General features: G+C 40.1%; 1 protein-coding gene and 1 long non-coding RNA gene across 5 annotated transcripts in view; one reads left to right on the forward strand and one right to left on the reverse strand.

The window, feature by feature from the left end:
- LOC144585910 (uncharacterized) overlaps nucleotides 1-13,420 on the reverse strand; it is a 116,530-nt gene extending 103,110 nt beyond the window's left edge. The window contains exon 1 of the long non-coding RNA XR_013540533.1: nucleotides 5,633-13,420. This is a non-coding gene — a long non-coding RNA (uncharacterized LOC144585910). The remainder of the gene's footprint in view (nucleotides 1-5,632) is intronic.
- PRKN (parkin RBR E3 ubiquitin protein ligase) overlaps nucleotides 1-23,933 on the forward strand; it is a 982,733-nt gene that overhangs the window by 727,499 nt on the left and 231,301 nt on the right. The gene's annotated exons all lie outside the window — the stretch shown is intronic.

A 23,933-nucleotide genomic window follows, 5' to 3' on the forward strand; every position in this document is an offset into this window, starting at 1 on the left:
TTCGTAATTTGGACCCAGCTCTCTCTTGGGAGTCCCAAATTGCAGCCATGTCCAGATCAGCCTTTAACCAATTAGCCTAAGCTTAGGCTAATTGCCCAATTTCGCCCCTATCTGGTCATCTCCCGGATCGACTAGTGCAGTGCCCTCTACATGGGACTTCCCTTGAATCTGATCCAGAGACTTCAGTGGGTCCAGAACCTGGCAGCCAGACTGGTGGTTAGTGCAAGTAAATTTGACCACATCACTCCTGTTCTGGCTCACCTCCACTGGTTGCCCATGGTGTCCCAGATCAGGTTCTTGGTTTTGACACTTACATACAAAGCCTTCCACAGTTTGGGTCCATGTTACTTGTTGGAGCATCTCTCCTTAATGTCATCCACCCAGCCTACAATATCATCCCAGTCGAGGCTGCTCCAGATGGCCACCTTGAGGGAGGCCCATAAATCCCCTACAAGAGGTAGGGCCTTCTTTGCGGTTGCTCCAACCTCATGGAACCAGATTCCATAGGAGCTCCACCAAGCCCCTCCCTGTGGACTTTTAGGAAGCAATTAAAGACATTGCTAGCCTTCCCTCTCTTTCTATTTTGCTTCCCATTATGCTTACCGGCCCACCAATCAGCTGATCAGTGGGCTGGTGGGCAGCTACCCACCCCCACAGCCTATTCCCCGCCCCTTCCTCTCTGTACCTTAGCTGCTGCCCCCCACCAGCAACCACCACGCCAACCCCCTCACTGCCAACCCCCCTGCTAACACCCCCACAGTAATCACCACCACCGTCTCCAGCAGGCCTCCGCAGCCATGGCCCATACAAAGGAACGCTGGCTGCCCTTTGCAAAGATGGTGACTGCAGCTTCATTTAGGGTAGGGAAGCCACAGTTGCTATCTTTGCAAAGGGCAGCCAGTGTCCCTATCTACAGACCATGGCTGCGGAGGCCAGCTGGAGACGACGGCAATGGCAATGGCGGCTACAGTGGGGGCATTGGGGGGCATCAGCAGAGGGGGCGATGGGTGGTCAGGGGTTTTTTTAAGTAACTCCCCATGAAACTATAAATAAATTCGTGCTTCGTAGTTTATGGGGACAGCTTCGTGCTTCGTGAGTCATCAACGTTTGACGACTCACGAAGCAAGACAACTCACCAAAATGGCAAGTCATCCCCATCTCTAGTTGTAACCCACCCAGAGTAGTGACACTGATGGGATACAAACTGAGTAAATGAATGAATTAATGAATTGGTATTTATTTTCACTTGCACTGGAAGATACCAATCAATGAAAAGGAGGGGTCAAGGACCACATGAAGAAAGTGGGGGACAGGGACCACCAGCAGCAATTTTCTGGCTTTAGATCATTCCCTACATAGTTGTGCAGTTCCTAAAGGCTTCCTAGAATGAAGGGGATCTCTGGGGATCCCCAAAACATGGTAGCAGGGTGTGGGGTTATGGGAAATTTTGAATGTCTCTGGAGTGGTCATGGCAAGGCTATGGCTGATGACATCACTGGAGTTGCATGGGAAAACTTGAATCAACAGTATTCCAGTCTATGTTTAAAATAATTAAAACAAATTATTTGTTGTTGTGGGTTTTTCAGGCTCTTTGGCCGTGTTCTGAAGGTTGTTCCTTCTAACGTTTCGCCAATCTCTGTGGCCGGCATCTTCAGATACTCCACTCCCAAGCAAACAACACCAGAGCACAGAGTGCTGTCCTCTGAAGATGCCAGCCACAGAGACTGGCGAAACGTTAGGAAGAACAACCTTCAGAACACGGCCAAAGAGCCCGAAAAACCCACAACAACCATTAGATCCCGGCCGTGAAAGCCTTCGCAAATAAATTATTTGTTCTTTAAAATACATCACACATCTGGATTAAAAATTCTCTTTGAGACCAGCCCATATTAATTGCCTAAACCCCCAACACCACCCCTAATGAAAAGATCTTTGTTTATCTTATGAAATGGAAGAAATCCTGGAGGCTGAAACCAATGGTGCCTTAATGCTGGGAATCCTTCTATGCTGTGCCTGTGTTTACAGGAAAATTCTGACCCTGAGAAATCTTACAGCAGCCTGCAAGAGCTTCATTTGTGCTATATATTCATGTTGCAGGAAGTTGTCCTTCCCTAGTCCTACTCACCACCACTCCCATTTATAGCATCATGACCTTGGAAGGAACTTGGCAGAAATCATGAATTTCAAAAGCGATCATTACAAAGTATTATATTGCGATAGACCCTCATATCAATTTTTACACTGCTATCAAAGGTCGAGCAAATTGCAACCACAGATATTGTATGGGTATTAGAGCATTAGAACTTGAGCTTTTACTATTCTGTGCGTAAATGTTAACAGAAAAAAGGGGGGTCTGTGATATCTAACCAAAAAAGGCACCATTGTAATTAAAAAGCCCAACCTTTATCTACACTGAATGATACGGGCACTTGCAATTTCTTCTAAAGTGCAAACTCTCCAGCTGTTATTGTTATTAGAGGCATGTTTCCCCCTGATTAACTTTTCAAGGATACTTTCTAGTTTTAAGTGATTAACTTTGTTACCCTATTTAAGTCACTTGGCTGGATTCATGGTAATTTTATCTGAAGCAGAGACCAAAAAAAGTGATATTTTATTAAGATGTGAGGCTGTAATGCACAGTAATTGGCTAGAAATGCCAATTAATGGAATGGCAGTCATGAATTCTGATGTCAGCCTTTTCCCGCAACATTTACCAGTGGGAAGGGCATTACATTTTTGAAAAATACAACTTGCACCACTTGTTATGACTAAGCTGTGCAATTACCTGGCTTTCATGGATGACCGGCTGAGCCATTGCTCTGAACGCGGAACTGTGCACACAACAATCTTTGAAGCAGAAGTTTGCTTCAGCTTTAAGGGCATTAAAGGCTACCCAGGCACTTTTTTTTATACCTTCATGTTGTTTGTCTTTTCTAAAAGTTGATTGTCTCCCAGTTATTAGTCTTACTAATCTGCAAATTTCGGCAACATCTATAGTACCTGAGAGGCAGCAAACATGCAACAAGAAACAGAATCGAGAGCTGTTATTGTTGCCACTGCTGACCTTGCATGGCTTTTTGTTGTTATGTGCCATCAAGTCTGCCTCAACTCATGGTGATCCCATGAATGAGTGATTGTGTCCTCAGCCCTGCTCAGCTCTTGTAAGAGTTAGTCCATCTTTTATTGGTCTTCCTCTTTTCCTGTTCCCTTCCACCTTTCCCAGCAATGCCTTTTCCAGAGAATTCTCTCTTCCCATGTTGTGTCCAAGTTGCACAGCCTCAGTTTCCTCATTTTGGCTCCAGAGATATCTCAGGCTTAATAAGCATAATAAGAATGTGAGAAGAGCTGCCAGAAGTAATGGGCCATCTCGTGCAGTGTATTGTGTCCCATGAGAGCCAATTAGAAAACTGTGAGCACTCTTGCTTTGGTAGGGGGTTGGACTTGATGACCGTAGGATTCCCTTCCAATTCTGTTGTTCTGTGATTCCATGCAGTCCACATGGAATAACAGGGCCATGCATTCTGCAGTAACGATGCCTCTGGTCCTGAAGGCAATAGAATACCATCATGACTGGTATCTATTGAGAACCTGCTCCTCCATATGTTTTTCATATCTCTTTTGAAAATCATATTGCTTGGTGGCTATCACCATATTTTATAGAAACAGGTTCCATATTAAACTGCACTGTGATGAGAAATACTTCTATTGATCTGTTCTCGATCTCCTACCACTGAGTTTCATTTGGTGGCCCCAGGTTCTCATATTATGAAAGAAAGAGAATCTTCTTCCTACTCATTTTTCCACACTAATGTTATAACCTTCCATTATATTCTTAACTAAACTTTCCTTCTAGGAGATTCATTCCAGCTGCCTGCTTATTTACTGACCATTTCTGCTCCTTCTCCTGCTGTGTAGCATTCTTTTTTTTTACATTTCATGGTCAGATGTAACATTTCAAGTGTATTTTACCATACATTAATTAAATTCATTTTGATATTGGCAATTTTAAAAATCATTTTGCTAATAATGCTGTCAAGTGTTGCGTAAAGAATTATTGGAAGAACTGCTTAAACTGATTGTTGTGGATGTAAAATATTCTGAATATCTGCAAAATGCATAAATGGAAAGAACAATGCTTTCCTTAGAATCTTGACAGTAGGTCTTAGATGTCTCTCTTTAATAATGGAATGTCTCATCTCAACCCCACCCCAGAAATAAGTGTTTTAAATGTGGAATTGTCTTTTTAAAAATACCTTCCTGCATTGAAAATGTTAGGATTTTCCTAGCAGTATTCATCCTTATATAACTTTCTTCAGAGGCTCAAGTACTTTTTCAGTTCCAATGTACTGTTCTCCCTATGACCTGTTTTGAGAGGGTCCTACATGAGAGACAGTATGGAAAATGGAAAATGGCAATTCCCACCCTCCATGAGTGACTACCACTTAATTTCACAGTCCCGAAGGCAAAAATAACCTTTCCCAGTAAGTAGACAACTTAGCTTCCAACTTGAAATCCAGATAGCTTTCACATCTATGAAAAATACATGTGGAAGTGCTTCTAAGAGTAGCAAACAGTCTAATAGCATTTGGGAACAAGGCAAAATTAGGCAAACCCCCACCCCCAAAAAACTTCATTATAAACTATTCATACAGATACAGTAAATCTACATGAAACTGTCATATTTATATGGAATAGTACCAGTAGAAGAAACACTTGCTCGCCCAATCCAAGCATAATATTCCTTGGCTGGAAGGTCAATATGTAAACAAATGGGGTTGGGATATCTTGAATGTACAGTATACGAAGATCCCTGTTCAAAAATGATTGCTGTTTCTGATGCATGTGAACAATGCCCAGAGCAAATATTTTCGAATAATAAATAATAACTGAATTATTGGGATACCCTCAGTCCCTTCTCTGGGTAGTTTTCCACCAAGAGAAATTCAGGGACCCCGATTACCTCTTCAGTTTGACTAGTCCTGTATAAGAGACAAGACAACACTGAGAGAGAAGCTCAGTTCTCCAGGGGGCTGTATTTATTAAAATGTACTCTGAAAACTGATCTGTCAACTGTTTCTAGAGTATACAAATGCATTATAAGTATCCTGAAGAAGGAATTAATGTAGTTTTTCTGAAAAGCATCACACTTTAAAATAAGTATATACCGCTAAGTCTCTTAGAATTGTGTTTCTTTCATAGTATCATTTTGTTTTTGTGGCCTCCCCATTTTTTTTTCTCTTGGAATAAAAAGCAAAAAATGAAAAACAGGTGGTAACATTCTGTGGAAAAGCTTGCAGGTAAATATTCCAAAGAGGTGGCTAAGCCAGTTACTGGCATAGTCTACTCTTCTGTACTCTAACTTCTAGCCAAGCCCTAATAATAGTAACATAAATAAGCTTAGTTAAACTCTTCACTCTTGCAAGCATACTTTTCACCAAGGACTATGCTTTTGTATTATGATAAAATGCATAATGAAATAGAATCTAGCATGTGAAACACATCTCAGTGCTGTGATCTACAGCCCAGAAAGATGCCAAAATGACTGATTAATTTTGCTACAATCAATTACTAAAAATGCTGTTCATAAGGAATTTATGAAATAGAAATTAAATAATGGAAGGGCTGCACTTACCCTCCAGTTGATATGCAGACCTCAAGGCTAAAGGCAGAATCCTGACAAATGGTAGGAACATAATGATGGATGCATGTGGTTAAGATACGTTTTATAATGGATCTGTGCACTTTGGATGTGACTCGGTTTGCTTCTTGGATCTGAAACAGCAAGAAGGATTTTTTTTTGGAAAAAAATCAGGGCCTCTATTTCTGTATAATAGAAGATTTTGTCCCGTCTTTCACCAGTGTTTGCCGTATTTTTGTGTGTAGGATAATGGTGCTTAAAAGAATGAGAAATCAAAATATTCATTTCAAGTATGCCCTCCAGTGTTTGATATATTAGTTTGAATTAAAAACAATTGCATTGGTAGAAAAAGAAGAGCTGAGGTATGTATTGAGAATAAAATCAAAGAGGAACGAGAGTGCAATGCTTTTGAAGTTTTAGATTTCTCTCCTGCACACTTAAACCCTAAAAAAATTATCACAATCATTCTGTGATGTACTAAGTAGAACAAAATAAGGGCTAGAAAGGCTTATTTAAAGGAAAAGGGGAAATGGCAATTAACTCATTGAACATTTATGCAATTTTCACAGCACAATCCTACATGCTGAGAAACTGTCTTTAGCAGTTCTCTGGGAAGAATTTTCTCATGTAAAATGCATATACTGTAAATAGATTTTCCAGGATTCTGCTTTCTTCATTTTTACATAGAATAAATGAGGGATGGGACACCGTAATACAAAAGTATTCTGGCTTTAGTTCTTACAGGTAATTGGAAAGGGTTTTTATAGGAATTACTGTAGCTGTTTACAAGAAAACACTGGTTACTAGTGGTCTTGTCTTGGACCTACAGTATACTCAACAGAAAACATACAGAAAAAATACTGCTCTATTCTTTATGTGTATTTGGAGGATGCAGCATTAAATCTTACTCAGTGATGATCTGACTTTTGAGACTTAATATATGCAGTGCCCATTTGCACATTCTCGAGTATTTTTTTTACCCTTTTTGTTTTAAAGAAAAGTGTCATTTTAAAAAGGATTAGGATGGGAGAGGAAAAACAAAAGAAGCAAAGCAACAAGATGTTAAAATTAAATGTTGAGATGAGGAAAATCATGAAGCACTGAATTTCAAACTCTGACTAGGTCTTTCAAGTCTTTGTGGCATTTAATTCTTTCCAAGGGTCATTTTAAACCCAACCCCAACCCCCTTGTATCTTTGAGGGCATAAAAGCTCAGAATCAAATAACAGGTTAGATTCTCAGTATACCAAATTTCGTTTGAGTGAAATTCCGGTTCTGCTTCACAGATGTGATGGAGTTTATGTTTTTAATATATCTGGTAGGAGATAGTTTGGAATCCTTCAAAAACAGACCTGAGAAATTGTAGTTGCCAAAAGCTTGATTTGGAAGACGTTCTCCACATGTCTGCTGAACTGATTAACTTTGTTGCTGATCTAGGCAAGAGACACTGACTTGATCTTTAAGACCACAATAAAACACTCCATATTTTGATCTTCATACTACATTGGAATAAATTATGGGTGGGTGAAAGGCCAAAGCTTTGATTGGTTGCAGTGGAATAGATTTGGTGCAGTTTAAGGAGCAGATACCTGCATCAGATGACCCGCCAGGCAGCTGATGTATATCTTACCGCCTTTGCTGGGTAACCAAGGATTGGCAACCTGATCTATTGCCCATTAGAGGAAACCTCCATGGCCCTTCTCACTGGGGTGGCTATCCTGCCCTTTCAAGTCAGACATAGCTCTGCCAGACCCTCCCCCCAACTCCTTGATCCACATTTGGGGGTTTTAGTCTGGGATAGGACTACCTGCTTGTCTCAAGGAACTGGTCCTGTGCACAAACACACACTAACATCAGCAAGCAATGAACACCACGACATAAACCTACACACATGTAACAGTCTGGCAGAATAACTCATAATCTTTGCATGCTGTTCCTCCCACTCACCCATCACAACTATTTACAGAAACCACTGTAACTAAAAGGGGCAAGCTGGGTGGATGAAGTCTCCATGTAGACTGGGTGGAGGGAAGTCGGAACCCCTTAATGCACCCCCTTGTTGGACGAACATGAAAACTGCTCCCTTCCCGTCCAGCAAGCAGGCTTCTTGCTCCCAGCCCCTGACTGCTTAAGGCTTGCCCCCAGCCAGCTCACCTGCTTGGTTTGCCCAAGTGGTCGAATAGACCAGATGGGTGGGAAATAAATAAATAAATAAATAAATAAATAAAGATAGATAGATAGATAGATAGATAGATAGATAGATAGATAGATAGATAGATAGATAGATAGATAGATAGATAGATAGATAGATAGATAGATAGATAGATAGATAGATAGATTGTGGGGGGCAACATAGCTAATGTGATGCTGTTAGGGCTTCCTGGGAACATGCCAATGGCTGCTACCATGTGGTAAGGCCTCACCAGACTGCAAACTGGCCCCATGTCAGGAAAGGACTACGGACCCTGGCTTCCATCCTACTAGATAGCTTTTAGCTCTCTCTGCTTTGGTTGTTGTGGGGTTTTCAGGTTTTTTGGCCATGTTCTGAAGGTTGTTCTTCCGAACGTTTTGCCAGTCTCTGTGGCCGGCATCTTCAGAGGACAGCACTCTGTGCTCTCTCTGCTTTAGTATTTTTTATAGGTGAAGTGACAAACTATGAGTAACTGTTACCTTAGGCCACATAAGTGAGCATACTGCACTACATAAATTGGTAAAACTGATATACCTTTTGTGAAATACAGTTTTTGTAATCTGAACCTGAGCAAGAAAAAAGGGAGACTCATTTGAGAGCACATTTTCACAAACTGAAACTCTATTGTATGTGAGTTCAAGAAGGGGGTTAAGAAGACTCTACATTTGTTAAACAGAAAGCCTACATAAAATTTCACGTGGCATATTCATCGAAGAGTCTAATTGTTCTAATGTATAAATGCAAATCAGGGTATTCAGATAACGTCCTGTAGGTGTTAGCACAAAGCTTTTAAATACTTAATAGTTTGAAGTTTTTCCTTTAACAATAGCACTGAACATTTCTGCATGTAAATTAAATATGATACCAGTTCCATAGTCATGTGTGAGGGCAAGCTTTCTAATAAAAAAATTATCTTTTTTTAACTCTTTAAAAACATTTACATAATGCTTTTATTCTCACATCAAGAAATTCTTGAGATTGCAAGTCTCTTAGGTAAGTTGAAGCAGGTCATGGAGAGTGCATAATTTCTCAAACAACATGATGAGCTGAGATAGGAAAACAGACTAACAACTCGGGAAATGGCATTTAAAATATTACTATTATTAAATGACAGTGGTGCCTCGCTTGACGACGTTAATTCATTCCAGCGAAATCGCTGTAGAGTGAAAACGTCGTCAAATGAAATAAAAAAACCCACTGAAACGCATTGAAAACCGTTCAATGCGTTCCAATGGGCTGAATGCCTGCTCATCCAGCGAAGATCCTTCATACGGTGGCCATTTTCTGGTGCCTGTTAAGTGAAAAAGCCTTCCTAAAAACAGTGGGGGGCCATTTTCTTCAGCCAGTGGCCATTTTGAAATCTGACGATCAGCTGTTTGCTGATTGTCATAAAGCAAAAATCGGTTCCTGAAGCAGGGAACTGATCATCGCAAAGCGGAAAACCCCCATTTAAACCATTGTTTTGCGATCGCAAAAGCAATCGCGAAAACCTAATCATACAGTGATTTCCTCATTAAGCGAGGCAATCGTTAAGTGAGGCACCACTGTATTACAATTGTTTTCATTTTAATGGTTTACCCATTTGGACACAACTTTATAGTACTGAATTTTATGATTAGTTCACATAAATGGATTCTAGCTTGCTATGTGTGCAGATACTGTACATACATGCCTTAGGGTACATATACAGCTGCAATATGTACTGCATATTGCAGCTGTATATGATTGAATTGAAAGGAGAGATTTTTTTCTGTCAGGCTGAGCATCACTCCCTACTTCCTACCTGATGCAAACTGTGAAGGTTACAAAATCTTATGGGATGATGTGAGAAATGACATGAAAAGTTTCAACAGTAAAGGGAACTTGGTTGATCTGTGAAGCTGCGCTGCAAAAAGCTCTCGCTTCCCCAACATGACATTTAGATCCAAGACGTATTCTAATCAGTTACAGGAGACATACTGTAAGTATTTGTACAATTAGAAGGTATTGATGTATTTGACTTGCCTGTTTTGTTACAGACAGCATACTGAACCCTAAAAAACTAGAAAGTAGAAAATGATACTGTGACAGCAGACATGGTGTTGGCACCATTTAGGTAGAAAATACATTCCAGCTGCATATTGTAGAGGCCAATATGCAACTGGCTTCTACAAAAGTTTAAACGTAAAACAGTTGAGGACAGGTTATGTCACCACATTAGTATATGTCTGCCCACCACTTTTTTACATTGGCTACTGCTTGCCAGTTGGCACCAAATGAGAAAAGCAACAATATTACTTCACATTTCCCCACCCCCAACCCAAAATATGTTTCCAGTGAGACATGTGCTTGTGGTGCTACCCATATGTTTCCCCTGAGTGCTTTACTCAAGGTAATGAGTTTATAACGATCTGCGTGTTTATATTCAAATAACATAAAACTCCATATGGTCATTTTTTTGGATATGTATGCTATGTTTCACGAATGGAGAAAACTGGATGGGTAGGAGGAGCGCATCTGTAATATGATTATCATATTTCTTGAGTTGACACCATTCTGCCTTGTATGATGTCATCCAGACATATTTAAAGTAATGCTTTAGGTCTCTCTGCACAATTCCAAACAGAGCTGGTCCTAGTTTGTGGTTAGATAGAAGATCCAGGTTTTAATTTTTGTCAGTTTTTTTACCGTCGCAATAAAAGCATATGCAAATAATGAAAGACATGCTAAAGGTTATGGAAATGATTTTATTTCAGCAACTCGTATAGCACATTATATCCTTCAGATACATTATAGCATTCTTTATTGCTTAATTAAGTTAGACTTTTTATACATGCAGTCTCTCCCTTTATATAAAATGAGTCAAAATGCTGAAAGAGTAAGTCAGAAAAGTGGGATCAGAATTGACCAGATAAGCCAGAGACACATCTCTCGTTAAATGTGGTTAATACTTGAACAAATAAACAAAGAAGGCTTATTTGCTAAGGGTGCTAAGGGAAGTTGGAAGACTGAAAACCATTAAGGAAACACCTATCTGAAGTTAATATCTGTTCATTAAAGCTATAAAACAAATGGTATCGCTTGTATGCTAGACATGCATAGATGTGACGAAGTCCAGCTGGTATGTATTTTATATGCAAGCATTTTACCTATGGATGAGAATGTTAAGGATGGGAAATATTTCATTGAACTCAACAGTCTTGATGACAGGTCCCTCACCTCTCAAGACAATACTGTACTGAAGAAGAAATAGATATGGCTTGAAGCACCAGGACATTTATGAGATTTTGGTGGTGCTGCAAGTTAAACCGCAAAAGCCTCTGTGCTGCAAGATCAGAAGACCATCAGTCGTAAGGTCAAATCCACGTGATGGAGTGAGCTCCGGTTGCTTGTCTCAGCTCCTGCCAACCTAGCAGTTCAAAAGCATATAAAAATGCAAGTAGATAAATAGGTGCTACCTCAGTGGGAAGGTAACTGCATTCCATGTCTAGTTGTGCTGGCCACGTGACCACGGAAACTATCTTTGGACAAACACTGGCTCTGTGGCTTGGAAACAGGGATGAGCACCACGCCCTACAGTCAGACACGACTGGACTAAATGTCAAGGGGAACTTTTACCTTTACCTTGAAGAAATAACATGCATAAAATAATTAGCACTTTTTTAAAATGCAAGAAGCTGGAAATGTGTGTGTGGGGGGGGATACTCTGGCCAAACATGCTTTTGCTTAAAAGAAAGAAGAAAAAACAGAATGCAGAATCCAAATTTTCATCTCAAGTAGAGTGGACCCAAGAAGTGAATGGGATGTGCTATGTCATTGAATCCTCTTGATTGATTGATTGATTGATTCACTTCTAGTTGAGCAGGACAACTGGATTTAACCCAAAGTCTCATAACTTGGTGTGAAAGAAGGATAGGGTGAAATTGCAAGTGAGTATGAGAGGAATACAAAAAAGTCAAGAAAGAGATTTTCATATCCCTGGGCAGTATATCAATATTGGCTCTGAGTTACGTATTGCTCTTCTTCATCTATATCCTTTCCAGCTGAAAGACTTTCAGGTATACATGGATCAATGTTATGTAACTGAAATATTTTAGTTGTCTCAATTATATAACTGTTATGAGACATACTTATTCTTATTCCAGCTGAAATTGTAGGCCCCTCTAGAATACTCTTATTTGCCTGCATAGAACATGAATTGCTTTACAGAAGCTCTTCAATAACCACTTTGTTCACCATGCTCATTGTCTTATTATGAATGTCAATTTAGACTGAAGTAAGACAGTAGTTTTCTAGTGAGTTGAAAATAGTATCCTCTTCCACAACGTGTTCATGCCTTCTCAGTTTTGCTTGTTAGGGCCTCATGGAGCACTGGCTGAATGCAATACTGCAGCCAAAACTCTGCTCACGACCAGGGGCTCAATCCCAGGTAGCTGGCTCAAGGTTCATTCGGCCTCCATCTTTCTGCTTTTTTTGCTTTTTATTCTGGATCAGTTTTGCCAAAATTTCTAAGCCCCGTTGAGTTCTTACAAAATCATGCATGCTCCACAACCAATGACAGGAGCACCTTAGCCATACTCCCTTCATTGTCACTTTTATCACATGAAGTGATTTGATATAAAAAGAGAGAGCATGTTCTGTTTGCATGAGCCCAAATGCTTATGTGCACACATGCAAATGTGGTTCTGGCTCAGTTGTGCAGAACCTAAGTAGGCAACACAGGGTCTCTCCTGCTTCAGAGAAGTGTTTGGCATAATTAATCTGATTATAAAGCAGTTCGGGCAGCCATGGTCCCCTCATTGTGTAAGGCGTACAGAGGCTTTCTTAGCAATTGAACTGAATTGACAAACAGGTTTTCCAGGAACCTTAGGCTATATAAAATCTGACCAAGCTTACAGGGTTTACTAAATGGCAAATAGGTGCACATATAGTAAGCAACTAGCTCACTCCCAGATGCTTTTCAACTCTGTTTTTCTCCAGCCTATCAGCGTCCTTATCTCAATAGGAACACAATTTGAAGGAAAAATATGCCATTAGAAATTTGGTATCTAGATTTTGGAGTTTATTTTGAGCTTTTAGTGTTTGGAGCTTGTTGAAACCAGTCATAGGATTAAAATGTAGGTTTTAAAACTTGTATATAGTAATATGGTGTTAGTATTTCAAAATATGAAATGTTTAATTAGAAAAAAAAATAGTAAATAAAGAAACTATCAGCAAGATTTGTTTTGGATAAGCCAGGGAAATAATTCCTCAAGCAATATTTGTTCTATTAATACTGCCTTGCTATATCCTGCTCTGCTCATGCTATATGCTTGATTAGGATTGAAAGGGGGAAGCTTTTAATTAAAAATTATTTCACAAAGTCTCAGGGGTCAAATCCACCTTCACAAACTGCAGCATCCAATGTCCATCTCTAGGAAGTGCAATTAAGAATCTGAGTTGAGAGAAGCAAAGTCCATCAGTAGAGAGATAAAGCAATCATACAGAAATATTATGTCAAGAACCATGATATTATTGTAGCCATCTCATAGGCATCTGTCACTGTAGAGTTATCCCATATAATTTGAGCTGCCTCTGGTACAAGCCTTTTCATTTCTCTTTTCCTCTGCTTTTTCCCCAACCATCTGGCCTCAGTCAAACATGGAGTTAAGCATTCTTAAGCCCACTGAAGTCAATGGGCTTACTGTGTTTAACTCCATTTTGTGGTCACTGTTTATATTAGCTTGTCATTCATAAAAGCCAAAAGAGTAATGCTAAGATAAGCAGGGCTAGAGAATCCAGTAGTTGCACATGATACATATTTCAGGGACAATCTTGTTTTGTCACAAGCTCAAAATCTATTACTCCAAATTTATTTTATCAAATGTTAAAATCCTTCTTGTGTCAGGCATAATGAAACACAACCACACATTCCACAGCAGAATGTTGTGGAACTGAGTTATTTTCTTTAAGAGATCAAAGAATACCTTACTTATTACAACACACACACACACACACACACACACACACACACACACACACACACACACACACACACACACACACACACACACACACACACACACACACACACACACACACACAGAGTCACTACACAATATAAATTTGGAAGAACATGACACCTTTAATAGACAACTAAAAATATCAAACAATTAACGTGAGCTTTTGGGAATTAAAAATCAGGCATACACCAGTAAGTTGTGGGCGTTGTTGTTACGTGCCGTCAAGTCAGAACCAACTTATTGTAACCCAAATAGGGCTCTCATGATAACTGAGATACTTAAGGAGCGGTTTTACCAGTTCTACACCCCCAGTGAGTTTCCATGATTCAGGGGAGATTCAAACCCAGCCTTCTTGAATCCTAGCCCAACACTCCATACACTACACCGCACTGGGTATTCAACTTGTGGATAGTGCAAAAAATATATAAATGAATGTTCCAAAAATTCATAGCAAAAGTTTGCCAGGCATCTTCTTAATATGAGTTTAAAGCTAGTTACCACCAGTTTTTTTGGGTGTGGTTTAATGCTTCACCCCTGGTAACATGTGTCTGGAAATTTCCACTCAGTAATTTAGACAGAGGTGGCCTATCACTCTGTATAAGCCTGCTTCCCCTCCATATCACCTGTTTTTATTATGCAGTGGATACAATTCTATATCCATTGTATAATACTCTGGATGATGTCATAGCAAGTGCAGCAGAAATGGAATTTCTCCACTGACTCTCTCTTGAGCTTCCATAGCTGCCTCTCAAGATGCTATGGTGTCATTACTTAGTTGTTGACAAGATAAAAGATGTTGAGGACTTTTTTTTTTAAAGTCCTTTTTAGTGTGGACAAGGGTAATAGAAGAGGAGAGACAGGTGTGGATAAGGCTGGTGAATGGGGAAACAATAGTGGAGGTAAAAGGAGAGTTGAAGCGTTCCTCTGCCTTTTCTCAAGGTCATTGGCATCATTTGATGGAGAGGAAAAGAGCTGCCTTGGGCAGCAGATGTTAAAGAGTGTTTTTGGAAGATATATTTCTATATGTCGGGTAGGCTTCCCTGCTTCTCTAAACTGTGCTGAAACAAGATCCTGCTGTTAATCTGGACAATTTCTGTATACGGAGTTAGGGGAAGATGTTGCCATCTTGTCCATCAATTCAGGCAAGAAAATATTGTAGGCCAGCTCTGCCATCTATTCAACTATTCAGTTTTAAAAGCTAATCTAATTTGCTCTTTAAAAATCTGCTTGCACTTGGAATGAAGACACAGAGGAGGAGGGAGAGGGGTTGACTGAGAGGTATTTGGAAGAAATATATTCTCAGGCTGGAAAGAAGCTGTGGATTTTCAGGCTGCTATTGCTAGGAAAAGCTAAGGTGACTGAGGTGCCATCCTTACATGGGGACCCTGTTTGCAGTCCAGCAAGCCCGGGAACATGGGAGGCTGGCCATCATCTTCTCTTCTCCTTCTGAAGCTACCCTTAACATCTGAGAGGACCAGGGTAGAGTGCGGGAAGACCAGTCAATCAGGAGTGTCTGGGTGGTTGGTGAGTGAGAATGCCTTTGCCTAGTGGACCTGGGTGGTGGTGTTTTCACTCCAGTCCACCAGACTAGGATAAATTGAGTGTTCTGGCTCTCCTCCAGCAGTCTTCACCAGCAATTACTTAGCCGTTACAGTGCAATTATGTTAGAGAATGTAGTCTACAGCAGTCTGCTGGAAGCAGACTGTGAGTCTGTTTTGGTCTGTTCCTGTAAGCAGTTGATAACCATTTGATCTGTTCAGAATTGTGAGTAAATTAAAACTTTTATTCTTTCTCCTGCTGATGTGTGGGAGTGAGTTGTTGAGACTGCAGGTGCCAGTTGATGAGAACAAAGTTTTGGTTTACTCTGGGGAGACTTGAAGCTGCTCTGTGGGTCCCTGCACTTCTGCTGTGCAGCTGGATATTTCTGGGTAGAATTCAAAACTCTGTAACAGTTTATGATTAACAGCCCAAGGTCTTTTTGTGCTGGATAGTTCCATCTATTAGATATGTATCTAGCTGCAGAACGAGAGGTTGGGAATTCGATTCCCCATTGTGCCTCCTTGACAGGGGCTGGATTTGATGATCCATAGGGTTCCTTAACTTATATGCAGAATACATCATGCGAAAGGCTGGACTGGAGGAATCCCAAACCGGAATTAAGATTTCCGGAGAAAATATCAACAACCTCAGATATGCAGATGATACTACTCTGATTGCAGAAAATGAGAAGGAATTAAAGAACCTCTTTTTGTTGTTGTTTAGTAGTTAAAGTCGTGTCCAACTCAGGACAGATCCTGAAGCTGAGGCTCCAATACTTTGGCCATCTCATGAGTTCAGAGTCTGGAAAAGACTCTGATGTTGGGAAAACGTGAAGGGAAGAGGAGAAGGGGATGACAGAGGAAGAGATGGTTGGACTGTGTCATCGATGTGACCAACATGAATTTGATTCAACTCCTCGAGGCAGTGGAAGACATGAGGGCCTGGCGTGCTCTGGTCCATGGGGTCACGAAGAATCAGACACAACTTAAGGACTAAACAACAACAAAAAGGGTTCCTTCTAGCTCTGCAGTTCCAAGATGATGATAGTGATGATTAATGCCCCTACTGGCGAAGAAGGTGCTGGTATTTTTGTTCTTGCTTAGTCCCTTAATGCTTGCCCATTTTTGGACCCTTTTTAAGTCAAAGGTGGGAACATTTGTAAATATTTAGTATCCCCTTATGAAGGGAAGGAATTGAATGAGGAAGTAGTTTAGCATATAAGAAAATAAAAAATGAACACACACACAAAACTGAAGGAGGTATGACAATGCCTCACTCTTTCAGTCTACCAGTCAGATTTGCAAAATTCGTACAAAATAAATGGAAAGAAAACAGGAATAAATCCGTGCAGATCCTATTTAAAGAACACAATGTCTCCCCCCAAAACATTCCCCTTTTTTCTGAGCCTTATTTAGTTTCCTCAGTACAACCACCCACCATTGTTGCCCCCCAAGATCAAAGATTTAATCATATTTATCCTTGGGAGGACATGTGGACAAAATTTCAGTGAAGAGTACTGGAAGAGAGCTGGGCCATTCAATTTATCTTAGCCTGGTGGATCGGAGTAAAAACTCCATCATCATGTCTGTGGGTTTGTTGAAAACTGATTGGCACAACATGTAATCTCGGGGCTTTAGCCACAAACACACACCTGTCCAGTGATTATTCTATTGTCAAAGCTGACAATAACCTGGAAAATTATACAGCAGTACACGGTATTGGGACCTCTGAATCTAAGTCATAGCCCCCAATATAGTAAAGTTTTTTCATGTTGTGTTCCCTACATTTGTTTCTGGCAATGTCTTCCTGGGGGAGGGGGGCAACACCTTGAAATTTAAAGGAAACTTTTTTCAGGTTTAAAGCATAAGTAATGAGTGAACACACTTTAGTCTTTGCAGACAAGAAATTCACTGATACATGCTTAGGCAGCATTTTTGTTTCCTCACTGGCAGAGATAATAGCTCTTGCACAGATCTACTTTGAAATATCCTCAGATATTCTATTTGCACAATAAAAGCAATACATGAAAATAAATTATTGATCAGGAGGCATGGCTGTCATCTTGAAATTCAGATTACAGACATAGGCAGCATTTGTATTCTTTTATTTCCCTCAAACAATTCAAGGCTGGATAATTTGAATAAACCTGCTCCCTGTTTTGAAAAAGCTGTGGAGCAGTGAAGCATTAGATTTAAAGCAAAACACTCCCCCATATAGCCTTTTCACTGGAGAAGAGTCTTTTAAAAAGAGTCCAAGTTAATCACTAAATAGAACTATTTTGTTTCATGCCAATTTTTTTGATTTGATTTGACTTAGTATATATCCCATCTGTCTTCCAGAACTGGGGTACAAGTGGCTCATAACAAAATTAGAACATATAAAAATAGATTAAATAGATTAAAAACAGACAGAAATGTGCACAAGGTTAACATGTTAAAACACAATTAAACTATTATCTTGAATTAAAAACTAATTATGAAACAGACCAACTAAAAAAAGAACACAGCACAAAGCCATTAAAAGCCCTTGTCTAAATTGGCACTAATTGTATTTGTTTATGCAGTGCAGTTGAGCATAAAATTATATCCCCTTCGCCCTAAATGTGTCTCTGGTTGATTCTGTGTAGGCCTTCATGGACATTGATCATTGGTGCACAACATTCACTTGCTGCATGCTGCGTATTTCTTGCTCCCCAGAAATGACATCTCTAGGAGTGGATTATCAGATAGAGGTTTGAGGATCACAGTCCAATGTGCGCCCAAACACTCTTCCCGGCAGCAGAATTCTCTCCCCTTTGATCAGCCTTCCACTTCCCCCTGCTCTTGCGTTTGTTCTCTGAGGTACTTCCTTCATCAGCCCTCCCTTTCCCTCTAATACAACAGTTTCTTCCATTAACTTATGGATGAGTCTGGCCCCTTTTGGAGGGAGTGGCAGTCTTGTCCAGAGTATTTTATTTCTTTCAATGAACTCTAAATTGATACTTGGGCCCAAAGGCATGCAAGGAGATTTAAGATGCTAGGAATGACAACAGCAGACTCCCCCCCTCTCTCTCTGTGTGTGTATGTGTGTGTGTGTGTGTGTGAGAGAGAGAGAGAGCAATGGAGAACAACATAGTTCCCAAGCCCCCTTAAGTGTATTTGTGATCCCCTGAGTGCAAACAATAATTCTGAAATTGTTATTGCTAGAGACAAGCAAGCCGATTCAGCATAAGCAACAGTGGTTAATAATGCAACATGTGGCCCAACATCATCTGAAAAATGATTCCCAAATGTGACACTCTTTTCTTCTTGTACTATAACATCCAGAAACCCTAGCCAGCACAGCCAGTTGTCAGGGTTTTGGGGAGCTGTTAGTCCAAAAATGTCATGATCCTGCATGTTTGCTAAGCGCTGATCTCAATGGCCACGAAGTCCCCAGCCCTACACTATAGTGTTTCCTGTAGCAGCATGGGCTGGTAGCTGACTGAAAGTTGGGTTTCCTTAAAGTAGCTGGAACAACAACAAATTGGCATACACTAAAACACCACACTTTTCTCCCCTTCTGAACACAGGTTAGTGGGACAAGAGCATGCCATAGTGCATAGTTAGGAGGGCAACACACCCCTCAGCAAGTGCGACACACCCCTCTGGGGGGAGGCAGGGGCGGAGACTTGTCTCCGCGGCCCAGTTCCAGTAAGCATACGGACCGTCACCGGGCCACGGACCGGGGGTTGATGACCCCTGCCACAGTCAACTCAAACTCTTGGCAATGAGGTTGATATTGTAACTACAGTTACAATGTTTGAATAATTTCTCAAATTGATCAATCAAGCCTTCAGAACAATTTTTAAAAGCACCTCTGATTCATTGGTGTTAAGATTTATCAGTATCATTTTCAAAGAGATAGTCTCATCTTCCTCCCCCCCACCACCAACTGGCTCATATAAATATTTGGAACTGTAATCCATTAATTGACTAAAACATATAGGATTAAGTGGCCAAGATGTCTTAAATGAATAGATTATATAAATTTTACTGAGCAGGTTGTTACCTATTTAGCTTTGACAATTGCAGTTTAAGTATCATATGTTTCATTAACCATGCAGGACTTTAATATTTGATGATGCAATGTGGTGTATTGTTGCACTCTACACATTAGGATCACCATATTACTTAGTTGGCTGAGCTTTGCCCAGATTTCAGACATGCCATCTAATTGCCTGTTCAGCTCATTACCTGAGACAGATTCTATTCTTCTTTCTTTCTTTCTTTCTTTCTTTCTTTCTTTCTTTCTTTCTTTCTTTCTTTCTTTCTTTCTTTCTTTCTTTCTTTCTTTCTTTCTTTCTTTCTTTCTTTCTTTCTTTCTCTCTCTCTCTCTCTCTCTCTCTCTCTCTCTCTCTCTCTCTCTCTCTCTTTCTTTCTCTCTCTCTCTCTCTCTCTCTCTCTCTCTCTCTCTCTCTCTCTCTCTCTCTTTCAGTAAATCTCTTGCTTTTATAGAATTGAAGATGTAAGTTAAAATGTGCAGTTACTGTTTTGGAGAAATAGTATTATAAGAAGCAGGTATTTCCATGACATTAGCCAATGAGTGAAGCCATACATAGTTTAACAGGAGCCCCATAGATGTGTACTGAAGATTCGGGTAAATGCGGCAGTTGTGGAAATGCTTGGTCTTTGCACTGCTGCCTACAAACAAGGCATAGAAAGTATTTGATTCATAGCAATAAATATCTACTGGGGTGGGAAGGGGTATGGGAATTGCAGTCCCAAAATGGAATTAGAGATTATGCCTCTTATGCCTTCATGCTGTGCTTTGGCAGACAGTAGGATCTGATGACCCTTGAGGTCCCTTCCAGCTCTGCAATTCTGTGATTCTGTTATGCCAATAAAGCTGCATAATCTGCAAATTTGGCTGGCTCAGATTTGAAGAAAGAACATATGGCAACCCTATTCTGTATTAGCCTCGAAGACAGTTTCTTGCTTAAAGTACAAACCTCAGGTCCATCATCTGGAAAAACATAAAATTTCCTACGCAATGATGCTCTTAGCTACTATTGGGAAGTGAAAAGGGCAGCAAGGTTTTCTTTTTGCATTTTTTAAAGTTATCAACTAGTATTTTATTAATCGTAGATCATAACATGTTTGCTTTGCTTATTAGTTTTCTCTTTGAGCAAGAGGAATAAAAGAAAAATCACTCTTCTTGTATGTCCTTGTTCTTGACAGTTTAATCAAAGAAATGCATTTCAGCTCTTTTGACATTTATTTATGGTAATGCAATTGATTTGGATTATTCAACTTCCCAATGAAAACCCTGGGAGCTAATGTTCTTTCAGAATTTATACTTAGTAAATTTAAGTGGATGAATGGAGGAAAGATATTGGCAGGGCTCAGACATTCAAGCGTGTGTCCTGTAAATGTTGGTAAAACTCAATCCAGTCTTCACTTAGGGAGACAGATTGAAGGGTTCTGCTTCCAGTTGTAGATGGTCATGCTCTGTTAGCAGTTTCTGATGGCTTCCTGTTGTGGCAGTTGCTGTTTGCGTCAGATAAGAAATTGTAGTGAAAATGTTGGCCTTTCCATGAAAGGAAGCTAATTTCTTAGCAAAATTCAATCTGAATACATCAGGTGACAACATAAAAACAAACACCCGTGCTTAAACGCTTCAAAACACAGTTTGTTCCTTAACAAGTCTCTGCATCTTTAAACATTATTTGTAGATTTTTTCCCCCTGTCCTGCGTTTAAATAAGCTGTTTGTGATAAACTGAGAAAAGGAAGTCAAGGTTTAATTTGCTTTTGTTTGATGAGGTGTAATCTGAAGAGCTCCTGCATTGACAAAAATCTGTGCAATATAAGATACGGTGTAGGATTTTATTTGAGATCAGATTCATAGTTTTGTGGCCTTACCCAGCTCCAAATGGCAATTGTATCAAATCTAATCTACATCATGTATCAAACTAAAGCTAAAAAGGTTGCGCCACCTACTAGATGTAAACTTGTAAATTAATTGCATATTTGTTCTTCACCACAGTGTATGGAGTCACCCAATACTCATAAAAGAGTTTTCTACTTGTCAGGCATGTTTAAAAAGGAATAAGTTTGTTTTTGTTTTTGTGAAGTGCTGAATAGGCAAAGGAAAAAAGGTGGAGAAATGCATGCAGGAATCCTATTTACTCACCCCTGTATTGCTTTTAATGGCCTGACCCCAGAAGAGGTCAAGGCAGCACCATGAAGACCCCCTCATGAGCAGGTTGCCCTGGCAAGGTCCAAGTTTAGAGTTATGTCTGTTATGCTCTAGTCCTGAATCTTACCGTTCTCAATGGAGAAACTCACAAGGGAAAGTCTTGGGCTTCACACTCTATCTCTCCAAACTAAAATGTTTGTATTGCAGACTTCCACTCAGTTAACTGGGAATATATCTCAATAAACTCAACAGGACTTAAATTTCTGATTAAATGTGCCTAAGATTGTGCTGTGATCCACTTTATAGCCTGTGCCCAGTTTAGTTGATCTTTGTTCTGGAGAACAGAGTTGGAGCTCATTTCCTAGTGTATCCTGGCCTGATTTTGCAGGAAGGACCAGAGTTATGTTTACCAAAACCAAAACAAACAAACAAAAATCCTTTGGTGCAAAGTTACAGGTACTGTCGTTACAAAGCTTTCACGTGTTGGCAGAAGATATAGAAAACATACAGTTCCCCCTTGAATTACAGGGGTCCAAGCAGCACATTTTTGGTTACACACAGATTTCCCTCCCCCCGATAAATAAAATAACTATTTAACAAATATGGTGCCGCTATTCAGCTCCAGGAAGGTTCCTGAGAAAGGTGAGTTTTGGACTTACCAAGGTCCTTGTTATTGGTGGTGGAATGGCCCCTGGTCCAAAGGTGGCAGCCTGGCTGGTCCCCTCTCCAGACATGGCGGCTCTACGTGGCAGCCAAGGAGGGTACTTGGGCATGCCAGGAGGCCAATGTGGATTGGGGGAGCTCTCTCTCTCTCTCTCTCTCTCTCTCTCTCTCTCTCTCTCTCTCTCTCTCTGTATCAACTGTTTGTGCTTTGTAGTTATGTTGGGGGGGCATAAGAGTTATAAGCAGATTTTGAGCTACGGGAGGGTCCAGTGCCCCTGATCTCAGCATTGTTGAAGGGATAAGTGTACATTGTACTATACAGCTAGATGGTTTCATTAGATAAATGAGTTCTGTTGAAAAGAAAGTGCACCATTAAATTCTGTATTATGCACAAAACTATTTTTCTATAAACCTGGCAAGATGTTTATGATTTGATACAATTTCCAACTCAGCCAAGATGTTAATTTTCACCTGAGCAGAGAGGTCTCACTTAGTTTAGGCATTCCTTATCTGAGAGAGGCATCAATGCTTTAGTTAGGTACCATTATTTAATACTGGGCATCCAGCTTCAAAAAGATGGCCACACATTTGCAGTTACCATAATTCTTGTCACTACGTTTCTTTCCTTCATATTTTTCTCTTCCCTCTAAGACTTGAACACTTTAGACCATGTCATTATTAGTAGAACAGAATAGATCATTTGCTTCACTGTTAGGAGGAATATTTCATTCCTTTACTTAGACTGAACTATAATAGACATGTGTATTGTGTGTACATGCAAAAAATGAGAAATATTTGTTACAAGTCAGTATTTCTCAGTATCAATTATTATTGTTATTAAAATCAAGGCTGTAATTAGCTGCTGATTAATGAGTGTTAAGGAGTATGATAATTAAATAAATAAACATATTGTATAAGAACTGAAGCCAGTAGTTCTTCATTGCTCTGAGCCCATATGAGCTATGCAGCTCTAAACCAGATTATTTCAGTGAGTAGATCTATAATCTTCCATTAATTCTGTGACAAACTCCAGATGTGTCTATTACTTCCATGGGGTATTCTTGTAACCTCTTAACAATCTTTGTTTAAAACTCCATAGTGCTAATTTGTTTGATTAATTTTGGAAGAAGCTGGCCAGTCTACCCCATTACATTAATGCTACTGATTTTCAACAGCTGCTTTAAGTAGGAAATGTCACTAATGGGACTAGTGCCATAATTGCAATTGTCTCATAAAAACTGGATTTTAGTTACAATGGTTTTAATGGCATGGGAGCTTTGTTATATGGGCATTTGCAGCTGATTTATCTCAACCACATCCACCGTCCTGCCCTGTGTGTACTTAACATGGAGCCTCAATATCTTTGGAAGCAGAATAGAATTATTTAATCCAATCCAGGCAAAGAATGAAATCTAACACTAAACACATTGGCTAGTTTAAACTCCACTAGTGTCATGACGTCAGCAGAGGAGTCCTCCAGCAAGGATATTCCAAAGCCTGATGGGATGGAGGACCTGCTTGACCCTAGAGATCCTGGACCTTCAGAGAACCAGGAGTCTAAGCCTCAGAATCCTAGAATCTTGAGAACCCACAAGGCTAAGTTAATGGGTGATGCCTCTGGAGACGAGTATGAGGAGGAGGTGGGATGACCTCCTAGTCTTTGGGAGGGAACAAACTGAAGGCACAACCCTGGCTTGAAGCCCCAAAGTGGACTGCTTGGCTGTAGGGGAGAGAATGGCTAGACTAGATAGCTAATAGGGACTGT

The sequence above is a fragment of the Pogona vitticeps genome, chromosome 1, assembly GCF_051106095.1.
Source record: "Pogona vitticeps strain Pit_001003342236 chromosome 1, PviZW2.1, whole genome shotgun sequence".
In the NCBI taxonomy this organism is placed as follows: Eukaryota; Metazoa; Chordata; class Lepidosauria; order Squamata; family Agamidae; genus Pogona; species Pogona vitticeps.